Source organism: Erithacus rubecula (assembly GCF_903797595.1).
Source record: "Erithacus rubecula genome assembly, chromosome: 9".
In the NCBI taxonomy this organism is placed as follows: Eukaryota; Metazoa; Chordata; class Aves; order Passeriformes; family Muscicapidae; genus Erithacus; species Erithacus rubecula.
This window is the reverse complement of record NC_136660.1, coordinates 8,380,313-8,394,343: the sequence shown is the minus strand read 5'-3', so window position 1 is coordinate 8,394,343 and position 14,031 is coordinate 8,380,313.

Sequence of the window (14,031 nt, the reverse complement as noted above, 5' to 3'; positions counted from 1 at the left end):
GGTGCCCACAGTAACTAATAGCATGATGTATTTTGGTTGTTAAACTGTGTATTGCAAAGAAAAGATCTGTTTTAAGGAACTGGTGATCCTGTTTCCCTCTCCCACTTGGTGACCTGGGCTCCCATGCTATCTGAAGGTATCAGCAGAAGCAAATGTCTCCCAATGCAGCTTGATTCAAACTTGTGAAAACAAAGTGTGAGTGATGGTCACATTAGGACTGGTTTACATGTGGCTTTTTTTTGTAAAACTCGTGCTACTTTCAAATAAATAAGGACTTTCTTTAAGCCACTTTACTATGATCACTCATAATTTGAAAATAAAATAAGCATTTTTCACTTGTTAGGATTGGAAATAAGTGCTTCAATTATCTTTCCATGCACCTGAGAGGGTCTGATCAGCAATTAATATTGTTTGCTTGAAAATAAGGACTTGAGTTGTATATTAAAGGTCATTGAGTTTTAGACACCCATAATGGAAATTTCTTTGGGAATGATTAAAGATGCCAAACAATAGTGGCTATCAGCACTGCTTGGGCTGTTGGATCCCTGCATCCTTTCTCTTAAGAGCAAGTGATCAAAGGCAGAATTGACAGCAAAGTCACGTTTTTTGAGACGAGAGGTCTAAGGGATGGCAGGTTCGAAAGTGTAATGTGCAGGGGCTGAGGGAAAAGGATGTGTGGGAAGGAAGTGTGTTAACCAGATGGCTCCACTTTGCTGTTTTTGGGAGCCCTTGAAGAGAGTGAGGGGGAGATCAAGGCAGCAAGTTTCTGCCTGAGCAGGGTTTTCAGCCAAAGGGAGCTCTGTGTGTGCTCTTCGCCTCGCTGGTTCAACTCAACAAGGCTCAAGGTACACCCTGTAAATAAACTCCCTGGTACTTTACTTTTCATCTTTGGAGCATACTACTCTTGAGTTGGACACTGTATGGTGCTAATGTGGATCCTCTTTCTTTCTAGAAAAGTACCACTCCTGTTTGCCTTTCTCTTAAGATCAATTTAAAAAAAAATCTAGCTTTCTTAACTGTTTAATGTTAAGGCTTCTGAAAGTTGATTAGAACTTCCAGTTCTATGGCAACCACTCAGTACTGACTAATTGATATCTTGTGTGCACCTTGGTGACCTTTAGAACAATCTAATTAAAGCTATGCAAAATCCCTCTGGAGACTCGTCACTCCAGGCTCACAGTGGATATTGTCATCCTCTAGGGCTCCTTGTAGGGTGAATCCTGTGACTTTTTAAAGACAAAGCAAAATAGAGATTCCAGGCTACTGCAAAAGAATAAAGTAAAATGTAGAGATTAAAAAATTTTGCATAACCTGTAACATTGCCCTAACAACCTTACCAGTAGTTACTACTAAAATATTCTGTGGTAAATGATATACAAGCAGCCTTTAACCTAACAAATGAGAGGAGGGGGGGAAAAGGGATATTATTAGCAAGCATAAGATGAATCATGACTATATATTCCCCAAAGTGGTGAAAACAATATCTATTTGTGTTCTACTTGAGATTTCAGCATATAGGTACATTGGTTATTTATTTGCTGCAACTTGAGATAACCACCATTAATTTATATGAGTGTGAACAAAGTTTGAGTAGTGCCCTTTAAGTTAATTGCAGAGAATATTTTTAAATTTTCATTTTAGAACTATTTGTGCCATCTTAGTTCCTCATCTCAGCTGTTCTTGATATTATTCATTATTCCTCGTCTTGTTACTGAATTACATTTTGTTAACTAAGTGAGGTTGCTGTGATTTGTGATGACATATGGTTTACTGAATTGCCATGATCTCCTGCTAAACTTGTCTGCCATTAGTTTCAAACTCTTGGACTTTTAAAAGAGTTCTTCACTGACAGCAGATTGACTAGAAAAATTGCATGTTTCCTTTATATGACACAAATAGGAACTTCTCCATGCCATGCCTAGCCCAAAACTCACAGTTCATTTGCATTTAGTCCTGATCTTCTGGCCAAATTCCAGTACTTACTATATGCTATGTCTCTGAGAAAAAGGAAAAAGTTTGCTTTTTGGGTGCTGAAGTGAAGGTACTGAAAGTGCCTTTTCATGAAACAGCTTTTTTTGTTGTTTCTAATTTTTGTTAGTTTGTTTTGTTGCTGTTCTTGATTGCCTTTCTTAGCCTAGATGACTCTGGGCTACAAACAGCACATGTTGCTCTTGATGTATGAAAAAAATCACATGCAAAGATTTTCTCAACATTTTTCAATTTTCTTCCAATATTTACATCAACATATCTTAACACAGTGACCTTGTTTTTGGTAGCAAGACAGGGATTTCTACCATTTCTCTGGCCTCTAAGGGAGAAGCAAATCCTGTTTTCTGGGATGGAAGGCATTATAATCCTGTTGGTCCAGACATCAAACTGCTTTGTCAAAGTGCTGTAGAGAAATACAAAGATGACAGTTGCTGTCCTGGGTAGCTGTTGCTTCCAGTTATCTGACAAACTCTGACAGAGAAACACAGTGAGGAGCTGTGGCAAGGCAGGGGTGAAGGCTGAGGCTACAGCAGGGACTGCAGAGGTGAAAGCATTTGAAAGTGGGAACAGAAATTGGAGGTTGATCTCCCTAAGAAACTGCCAAAGTATAAATTGTCCCTGAGAATGCTTAGCTATTTCTTCCTGTGTTTGCTTGCCCTGTGAGCAGCTGAGTGTTTATGGGTTCTGTTGGAGGCAGAAGTCCTAATTAAACCAGTGATATAAACTCATCTAACTTTATGCTGATATGAATATGTAGTGGTCCACTTAAAAAAAAAAATCAATCACTATTTCATTAATTGCATTAAAACCAGAAGATAAGGTCTGGATATTGGGCCATTTGGTGACTTAATTAGGAGAAGAAGTCAATGACAGTCAAACTTACTAGAGCTGATACACTGTAATATTGACCTTGATGATGAATGCTTTATTTTCATGGTTAATATGCAAGAAAAAATCCTCCTTTAGGTACTGATAAATTTAATGCAGATATGTCTCATTCTAACTCTCTCTGTTTTAAGAAAGACTTTTTTTCTTTTTGCCTGTGGTTTTGTTTAAATTTTTAGATAAAAAAGTAGTTGCTATTTTTCCTGAAGTTGTTATAGATCTCTTGGAGCTTCTCTCATGAGACGCCTTCTCTCATGGAGATCAAAGAACAAAATCACTTCTGTCACATTTGTGGATCATTGCAATATATAATTTTGTGTGTGTTGTGCTATTTAAATGACTGATCGAAATCAATTACATGAAAGTATAAATTGCTTTTTAAGTAGATTAGAGTAAGAAGATGGGAGTTACACTATTCAGGATGTGTACCCAACCTGCTTCTTGATGTTTAATGGCTCAAATTCTCATAACCAGAGGCATTAGTATTACATGTTGTAGCACTATCAACATTGCTGAACTGCAGCTCCTGAAGTCAGAAATCCTATACATTAAAAAGAAACCAACAGATGGCATTTTATAAGCCTCATGCTTCATTGTCCTATAAATAGAGATTATCAAATGCATAATGAGCACCCAGCAAGAATAATATTCCTTCTCTTTTAACTACTTTATTAATCATAAGCAAGCAACTAATACCTCTTTTGCCTCTTGCTGATAGTTCTGTATGTAATATATCTGGTCATTATCATAAGATTGTGCTCATCTATGAGTTAACATTCATAGTGGGACAGAGAGAGCACAAGTAGCACCCACTTTTTTTTTGTCTTCTGCTATTCATGTTCCTGTAATGTGCATATACTGGTATTATGATTATATTGTAATTTTCATTAAGGATGGATTTCAAATTATTAGAAACCAGATTTTCTTTTGCTAGAAGGGAGAGTGGTAACTGGCAATTAGGTATAGCGTAAGTCTTAGTTGAAAGGAAGTGAAAGAAATTGCTTTTAAAATAATAATAATGCCAGGTAAACAGAGATTGCTTATGGATGGTGTAACCAGCTGTGCAGGAGAAATGTCAGAAGATGGTTATGGGAGCATTTGGAATGTAGAAAAATCAATCTAAAAGGGTGTTACATAAAAACTGTGCCTTTTATCATGATGGTTCCTTAAGACTATTATCCTGTATCCTATGATTATGAGGTTCTTTCTGTTGTAAAGTTGCTCTGCCTTCTCTCATATAACTCCCTTAATGTTATTTACTATCTTCTGTAGAAGGAAAGCAATGTGCTGCTTTTAGTCATGTAAGAAGTAATGCACTAAACCATCTTGTTAAAAGAAAATTGATCAGCAAATCAAAAGTGTGCTTTGGAGCAGAGAAGGTATTACACAGAAAAGAACCCTCATTATTTCATACATCTCCTTTCCTTGCACATTCAGAGCCCTGTCAGCTTATTTAAGGCTCTGTTTGTGCTACATCCATGAAGAGGTTTTGGTTTTGCATCAGCAGTTCCTAGTGATTGGCAAAGGTTAATTTCTCCCCAGATTACAAGTCATCTGAGACTTCCTCAGCTCTCAAGAAGGGACATGGTTCTTACCAGCATTTATTTTATTTATGTTTGTAGCATTCTGGGGTTGATTTGTACACATAGTAATACTTACTTTGAATATTTCTTTATTTTGTTCTAGAAAATACATGTTTTTGTGAGGAAAATTTCTTGCAAGCATAAAAAGGGAAGCTTTTTTAAAAAATTAATTGTTATGCAGTTTTTGTCAGCAGATAATGTCATGAAAGAAATAAAACTGCCTTTTTGTCTTAATGAGGAGTGAGACCAGTAGCCTGATAATAGTTTCATTAATTAACAGACTATTCGTCTGTTAGTCAAAATGCACAAAGGAGGATCACAGAGCTGTGATTTGGACCTGTGGCCATGAATGGCTTTTTATGGGTGGAACTTGAGCTTATATTACAGTTATTTTGATCCAAAATGCTTTCCTGCCCTGAGAGCTGATTGGCTCCTCCAGGTCCCTCCTTCGAGCCAGAGGCTGTGCTGTGCTGATCCAACCAGGGGTGTGGGTTGGAAGAGGAGCCCAAAACCTGGGCTGTCCCTGGGATGAGCCCACACACTCATTTCTTGTGCAGTCAACCAGTTTGCTGCTTTGTCTATGAGTGTGACCATTAAATCATAAACTAAGGATTGATTTTTATATTCCTATTGTCATTTTAGAGCAAGGAAATACAGAAAGCTACTTAGATTGAGGTTAGACCCATTCTTGGCCATTTGGCTTTGTTTCTCCACTTTATTGTCTCTTGAAATTTGAAACAGCATCCTGAGCTGCTGCCTGTGCTGCTTGCCAGGATGGTTTGTGAACTACAGAGAAGCTAGTGCTGGCTGTGGCCTTGTGCTGAAAGGGAGTTCACTCTCCCTTTAAACCCTCTCTCTTTAGCATTAATCCAAAGCAATTAATTCTTTTTCCTCTGAGCTAGAAAGCTTATTCTTCTTGTGAGCTGATGTGGTTATCAGTAGCTGTATTAATTTGAACCTATTGGTTTAATTGTAACTGTTCACTCATTTTTTTTCATTGCATTATTCCATCTTTAGTTTAGTAGAACTGTAAGTGAATCAGCTTAGAACAGCTAGTTATTTACATGTTATTTTCTTGTTCAGCCTTGACATCAAATCTGTAATTGCACAGTTCAGATTTATTCCACTATATTGCAGTAAGATGAGCTCAAGGTTACAGAAACCAACAAATGAGAAATTTGCTTGCCTCTTGTTTTTGTTTTGCCACCAGTGTTCAAGAGTCTCTTTTAGACTCCGTCAGTATTCTGAATTTGTTTCTCTTCTATAAGCAATATAAAGTCTGATTGTGTGCTAATGGAAAATCGTTTGAGCTGTTGTGGTGCCACCTTCATCAACAGAAGGGTGTTTTCATCCTGTGCACACAAATTCACGATTCACTCCTAAGTGCAGAGAGTGAGAACTTCCGCTCCAGCATTTAGAAGTCTAAATAGAAGAAATCATTCACTCTGCTTTTAAAATGCACCCTCTGAGGCCATATTAGTTAAAGCACAGTTGGATATGGAGCCCATGCCTGATGGAATTGAACAGGCTGCTGCCACCATGGGACAGAGGTGCTGCCAGTCTGTGCCTGTGTACCTGGTTGGCAGGTGGCATGCAGGAACCACTCTGTGAGGATCATTAGGGAGTGGGGTGGGTTGCAATTTCTGTCTACTTAACACCATTAGACAAATCCAGGGATTGCTCTCCATCTAGTGGCAGTGGCCCTGTGGCTGGCCTATAGAGCCAGGGTCTGGAGCCACATAACAGAAACTTCTGAACTTGTGGTTTTTGTTAGTAATGATCTAGACAAATATGAGTGCATGCTTGGCAGATTATCTGTGAATCTGAAGGACCTGACATCACTGCTTCTGTGGTTTTGTAGTCAGGCAATGATGTGGATGGGTGGGCAAATAGAAAAGGAATGGTGTTGCTGGTGGAGGGCTTTGGCTTCTGGGGCAGAAATGCTTCTTCTGAAAAACAACACTGAGCTGAGATTATAGTGCAAAATTCATGTCAGATTATGACACAAAATCCATGCATCCATATCCACTTTCACTTTGAACAGAGAAAAGGAAAATTCTACATTATTAACATATATCAGGCATTTCCAAAATTTTGTTAAATTGAGTTTCTTGGGCATGCTGGACTGAAAAGAAAAATATGAGTAGGAAAAAGTGTCTCTTGAGTCAAGTATTGCATCTAGCAACTACATATGCTTGTCAGGTTAGGAAAATAGTTACGAGGTTTGTACTCCTAAATTGAGGAGAGGTTGGGTAACTGTGAATGGATAAAGTACACAAAGAAGCAGGGTTTTGCAGGGATGTGTCTTGATATAACTGTTCCTTTCTTTTATAGTTCTTCAGAGTGGAATTAGAGGGAGGTAAAGTTCACTAAGAGGTTTCTGTAATGTATTTATTAAGAGGCTTCTTTTATGTGTGTAAGGCAAAGGTGATCAGTAGCCAGTTTGCAGCTAGCCTGAGCTTTCAGAAGAAATCCAAGTAGGTCCCAAGAGTGGCAGTAGTAGAGGAGTCACTGAAGCAAAACTGTCGAGCTGCTCTACGTGGTGTAGCAGTGCTGAGAAATCTCCATTCTGCTGGGTGGGGTAAGGACCACTGGCAGTGAAACAGTAAAAACTTCCCCTATGCAGAAGTGACAGTTTCACTGTGGTGATGCCAGGCCACTCTGGTTTACTTCTATTGTTGCATGCAAGGTTTGATTTTGCCCAATGCTGGGGGGGAGGGGGGGGGGGGGCCTTGGGAGTAGGGAGAAGTTAATTCTGTTGTGTAGACTGTCCTAAATTAAATGCAAAGGGTTTTGGGGTTCATGCTACTGATTCTCCTGAGCTTTTTTCTCTAAGTCAAATTAATTCAGTTGATCCAGAAGAAGGTGGTAAAGCAGTTGTGGCTTTTATTAATTTATTTTAACTGATTTGCACTCAATTAAAGGACATCCATGAATGCAGGCTGGAAGGAGAGGCTTGGAGTAAACAGTAGGATGGCAAGTCCTGCTATGCCACCTGTTTCTCCAAAGGCATTTTACTTTGTGAATGATGAGAATTATGTGGAATTGTTGAATAATGGATGCATCTTCATTTAGTGTTTCTACTGGATTTCTTTAGATCCTGACTGTAAATCTGCTGTTTGAGAGGGATCCTAGTGTCTTAATAAGCCCAAGGAGGTGGTGAGGCCAAAGATCTCTGATCAAAACAGGGAGAAGGGTAAAATATAATTTATCCATAATAGTAAGTCCATCAAAAGCTTAAAAGACAAAGAATTAAGAGATAGTGTTTGAAACAAGGCTCAGAAACAGAATCTTGCTTTGTTGTAATGCATGACACAAAGATCACTCTGTACCTGTGTTTTTTCTATTTTGGTGCTTCTAAGCCTGGAATGAAACAAGGATCTTGTAGTATAAGGGGGAAAGACAGGTTACTCTTGTGTTTTCCCCATGTACTATGTGAGGAAAAAGATGTTTAGCTACTTGGGCAACAGCTTTTGTGGATCTACAGGTAGACCAGCACAGGTGATGGTATCAATGTGCTTCCTTGTATTCCTGCAGGAGAAAGCCAGAAGTGGAAAATATGGTCCTTGTGCATTGTTACAAATTACCCACTTTGCAAACTGTGATTAAGCTGGTAAAGCAGTAAGATAGCTAGGAGATTTTTACTATCTTAGGAAAATAAAAGCACAATCTGCAAAGAAATCTTGGAGTTGTATTTAAAGGTTATATTTGGAATAGAGCAGGAACTACCCCATGGAAACTGGTCAAGCAATGATATGTTGTTGATAAATCTGGAGGGCTGCTTGAGAGCGTGAAAACTGTAATGATTGCATATTCTCAAGTATGTAATTTAAAATGTAGGTGTGAGGATATATTTTGGGTTTGGAGTTGTTGTTTTTTTTTTCCTTGCCCCCTCACCCTGCATAATTTTTTTAATGTAAAATGTTCTTCCAAGAGTGCTTTGCTTACTTGCTTGTGGACTCTTGCATGACTCAGAGCAGTACATGAAGAATCTTCCTATGTTTCCAGGGAACAGAAATCCCTACCTTACTATGCTCTGAAAGGTCAAATTCAATTTAATAAGTTTATCTCTCTGGAAAACAAACATCTTTTTTTAGCTACTGAAGGGAAAAAAATAGATTTTGCATTTTGAAAGTAATAATCTAAAGCATATTATAATTGTGTAAGTGTGTAATACTAGAAGCTTCTACTACTGAAACCATCCTGGTGTAAATCCTCAGTACGTGTAGAAGTCAGTAGCATTATTTGTAATTCTATTATATAGTCTCTGTAAAAAAAGGAGAGCTGCTGGGAAATGCAATTCAAATTTGATCTTAAAGTGCTTATCTAAGGGCTGTATCTTGCCAGCATTTTAAAAATAAGATTTGTAATCAATGCCATTGCTTAAGAATCAATGTTGCCTGGTCTAGTCATGTGTGACAATACAGCACTGCAGCAAACAAAGCTATTTCCACTGCAGACTTGCATTCAGCTGGATAGCATGTAGATGTAGTAAAACATACTACTGGGAGCAAGGGAAAAATATATTTAGTGAGATTGGGAAGACATTGGAGAATGTGGAAACTTTAGAAACTGTTGGTCAGTGAAGCTTCACGAGGGTGCAGTGACAGGGACTGTGACTCATGGAGTGCTGGATGCTTAAAGTGGCGCCTGTTTTTTATCCTCCCTGCCCTTTTCATAAACCCATTACTGCAATATCTCCAAGTTTTCAGAAGACTGGTAAAAACATTTGGGCTTTTTTATACTTTTTCTCAGAACTGAGTCAAGTATATGGAGTAATAGCTTTAAGTTCACTTTGAATAAGAATCAGTAAATAGAGGTCATTGTTTTCATTGTTGTCAGGTGTTGTGTGCCAGGAACCAAAGTATTTTGGAGCTCTTGAACTAATTTGTACTTTTTCTGTAGCTTAATTCTACACTGTGGTAATAACATCCCAATGATGCTATGTGGAATGCTGCAAAGTCAGATGGTCCTGGGTTTCCTATTTCCACTGGCCACACTATAAACTATTGCAAACGGATCTATGATACACTTATGTTTTCAGCTGAGGTTGTGTGAATGGCAAGGGAGAAGTGTTGAAGGAATGAGGCACCACTAGGATGTGGCTTATGTGACTCAAACCATTGGAAGGGTTGTGAATGCCTGGGTGTGCTCATAGAAATAGTTTCTTTTCAGGGAGCAGCATAAAATGTCAACAGAAAATCAACCTGACATAAACAAACTCCCTGACATGGGGAAACCTGGCTTAGAAAGCTGTTCTTGCACACAAACACCTACAGCCAAAAGTAGAAAGGAAGCAGTGTGCTTTTCTTTTTTTCTTCTTTCTTTCTCACTAGGCCATATGGAAATATTTCACAGTGGTTTTTACTTTTTTTTTTCTTTCTCAAAAGAGGTGTATATTCTTCCCCTGCTCCTTTTCCCACACCTAGTCATCAGGACACCCCTTTCTCATGTGGGAGACCTAGTTCAGGTGCTTACTCTAGCAGAATAGAAGAGATTACTTGAATGTAACTTAGAGGGGAGTATAACCAGCATGTAGCTCTGGGTGGGTTTGTCTCTAGAGCTTTTCTTATCCATGTCAACATAAGGTGTTGTCCCCTATTTCACATAACCCCTCCCACCATAGTTAGAAAATTGAAAGAAATCATTAGACATCTGAAGTCCTGTCACTCAGGTCAGCAATGGGGCTTGGGTACTGAGAGTTTGCATCCAGACTCAGGTAAGTGGAATGGGTTGGTCTTAAATACCATGAAGAGAATTTTCTCTTTAAAATTACTTAAAATAAGACAACTTTTTCCTTAATCTCTGTAAGATGTACAAACTTGAAATAACTTAAAATTACTTGTTTGACCTGCCAAAAATAAACCTACTGTGTTTCCCCTATACTTCCTGGAGAAGTAGGACAGCTGACTGAGTGCAGGAACTGAGGAAAGGAACTTGATGTTCTTGTTCCCCTTAAATTAAGGACTGAATACAATGTTCATGCAACAGTCCACTCAATTAGTCATGAAATGAATTGGTGACTGTGGTGGGAATGGAGCCCAGCAATCATGGCCCCTGTGCTCCAATGGCTGGAGTATACTGCCTTTAAAAAAGTATCTCCTTCTTTGAGTAGGAAATTTAAGATATACCATGACACTTTATCCTACTGTTTGGCTTGATTTTTTTTTTCTTTTTTGTAAGGTACAAAAAGTACAACAAGCATAGGCTTTGGTAGAATAATTTTTTAAGTCAGGCATACAATGAGAAGCTGGTGTTTCTGCTAAAAAAAGTCTTCATTTCAGCCCTTCCTTAAAACATGAGTATGAATTATGAACTCCATTACAAGGAATCTTTGCCCAAAGAGCACACAGATCCCTGGGAGAATATATTCTGTGTGTGACTGCCATTAATGCTAATGGGGTCACTAAGAAGGCCAATTCTGTACCTTTTTTTATACTAATGGTTGCAGAAACACACTGGGAAACAAACAAACCCCACCCCAAACAAAAAAAAACCCAAGCCACCAACTCCATGACACAGCATTGCCAGACAAAAGAGAGACCTTACCTATTGGTAGAAATGGCCCATTGTGAAACAATCACTAAACATAATATGGTTTAGAATGGACTGCTGAGAAAGATCAGGGTTTTTTTTAAGTGTAAAATTACTTTTCCCTTAGAGTACTTTCCATTGTGAGGCTTTCAGAGGACTCTGCACGCACAAACTGCATCACTATTTAGTGACGGCAAAGGATTGAATTAGTGCAGTTGAAAAGGTCCCTATTCTTTGCCTGAGATGCAGAAAGGGCAGCATTCAAGTTTCTGGCTTGTAGCAAAATACTTCTTGCTTACATCACTTCTCAGTGGAGTTTGCAGTGAAGCAGGAACAAACATGAGATCAGTTACTGGGTCTTGGCTGGAGGGCAGAACGTTTTAAATGTACGTTTTCAGAGTTTTCTGTTTCTCTGCTTCACCATGCAGCAGCATCTACTTTACTGGTTTTGTTACTGTCTAGATGAGTAAAGTGAGAAGTAGCAGGAATGTGACTTATCCACAGTCTTCACCAGCTGAGGTGAACTGCAGATTAAATTCTAGTAGCTTTCTTTTTTCTTTGTCTGACATAACCATCCTGCAGCTTCAATTTGCTCTAACAAAGCAAGGATGTATTTTTATGGTCAGGTGTTGGGAATTTTTATTATAGTGGAAATACTGGGATATGTATTCACAGTGAAGTATCTGTAAAACATAGGTGTCATTCTTGGCCTATGACTACCTGTGAGATTGGTCAGTATGTATTTATGGAAGAAGGAATGACATAGGGGGCTTTTCCTGTTGTGATTTTCCTTTTGGAATGTGTCTGTCTCTTAGGGTTGCTCTGATGGCAGAGGACAGCTGTCCTAGCAGTGTCTCATTATCTGTAACAGGCAGCTCATTGAACAGCTCATGAGACTGGACTGTGTGTACTATGGGGATGGATCAGTGAGGCATGCAAGATGTTTTTGAATGGAGTTCCCCTGGAGATAGTTTTATATTGCAGAATCTTATAAATTGTTATTTCCCCTCAGATGGATGCCAGTGAAGTTAGTTCAGAGATTATCTTGATATGGCTACTATTAAATCAGGAGCAATTGAAAAACACTTTGACTTGGAGAGCCTGCATTCTTATGCAACTGTACTGTAACAAAGATGGCAACCATACCTACTTTGCTTTCTTTTTTTTTTTCCCCTCAGGAAAAACGAACTTCTAGAGTTTAGCTTTTTCCAGTTAGTGTGCAGTGGATATAATGACAATGGGCTTGCTTGCTTGCTTAGAAATGAAAGAGAAAGGTGTTTTCTTTTAACTATGGATTACACTCCCATCCCTTATAAGTAATTACAAAGTATTCTTTAGTCACTGTGTGTTAATAGTTCTCAATAAAACACATATTGGTATATTAAAATGTTGTGATTAAAGAGATTCCTCTTTTCTATCAAAGTGTTAATTAAATACAAATGCCAAGATAGAGATTACATTTACCAACACTGATACAATTTGCCTTGCACTGCATTAAGACTGCATTTATGCGACTGTAAAAATGTGTGAGGCTGGAAAGGCCTGTCGAGACCCTTGTCTATTGTAAAGAAAAATAGGGTATGAAAAGTCACAGTTGAAATAGAGTAGTGACTTATATATGAATTTTATCAAGATGCAACAGATATTGAAGTGATGAAATTAACCAAACAGGAGTACAAATTAAATCATATACAAGCTGTGGATTAAATCAGGCAAAAAATCTGCTGAATTAAATCAGGTAAAAAATAAGGAAATAACAGCACTTTGCCTTCTTTATGGCATCTTAAAAGGCATGTCAATCCAAATAAAGTGTTGACTGCAACAAAGTTTCGGCTTGTTAGTAGGCACACAACAAATTAATCAGGAATGTCAACTGTCCTGCAAAGAACTCTATAATTCAGCAGCCTCTTCTTGCAGACTCTAGTCCATTTACTCTGCAAGATTATCCTACTATGCTGTCAACCATGAAAAGAGAAAAAGAGGTTTCAATAAGCTAAAGGAACCTTCAATAAAGCAACTGAAATCCCAGGCTGTCACCACAGGAGAATGACAAAATTAATTTTTAAACATAAGCATCCACAAACTTTGGAATTAAGTTAAGCTTGGGGTTTTGTATTACTGTTTGTGAAGAAAAGCACAGCTGTTGAATTTCATGGCATTTTAGAATAAGAAATTTTGCTTTTTTGTGGGTATGTTAACAGTAGAGAACTTGGCTATTGGGAAAGAAAGGGAGATTGTTACCATGTGTACTAGGATATTTTAGGGATTTTTTGTTTTCATTCTTCCAACTCCATTGACTGAGCAGTTAACTGGAGTTATTAGCCGCATCTTTATACCTGTTTAACTGATACAAAGGAGGAATTCTGTTTGCTTTCAGAAGAAATAAATCATTGCTACATGTGCACATATAGATATATACATGATTTTATTTGGGGAAGCCACAGTTTAGCTGTAGTAAATGGGTGAAACTTGAGAGAAAACACAAGAAACACTGAACCTTAAAGCCCTCCATTTATTCTGGATGCAGGTTATGATAAAAGTCTCAATGTTATGGTCTTGCAGAGCTCCTGCTTATGAGGCAGTTTCCTAAATGTGAGGTGCTTTCCAGATCCAGGCATATCCTGCAGCCATAGTTCTAACGATGTCTTTCAAAATGTGCTTCATTCTTGTTATGGCAGCACAGAGGGACAGAGCCCTGGGCACAAGGCTCTCTGAGTGTGGCACTGCACAAGTCTTTCAGTTCATTTTTCTAGGATGTTTTATGTTTCTAATTGCAATGCAGTTTTTGGAGCCATTCTCTCATCATGGCAAAACCCATTTGATACTATGTTCATTAAGACAATAGAAATGAGCACAGCAATAACTTGTGATAGGTCAGCTCAAAATCAACACAGTGGTTTGCAAAGGTGGTAAGAGCTGTCTGAGAAGTGCACAGAACTGCATCTGTTGCCACAGAATAGAACGTGACTGTGTGGCTGTCGCTTGAGTTGGGATTGCAGCTCCCATATTTCAATGTGAGGTATCTTATCTTTGCTATGTT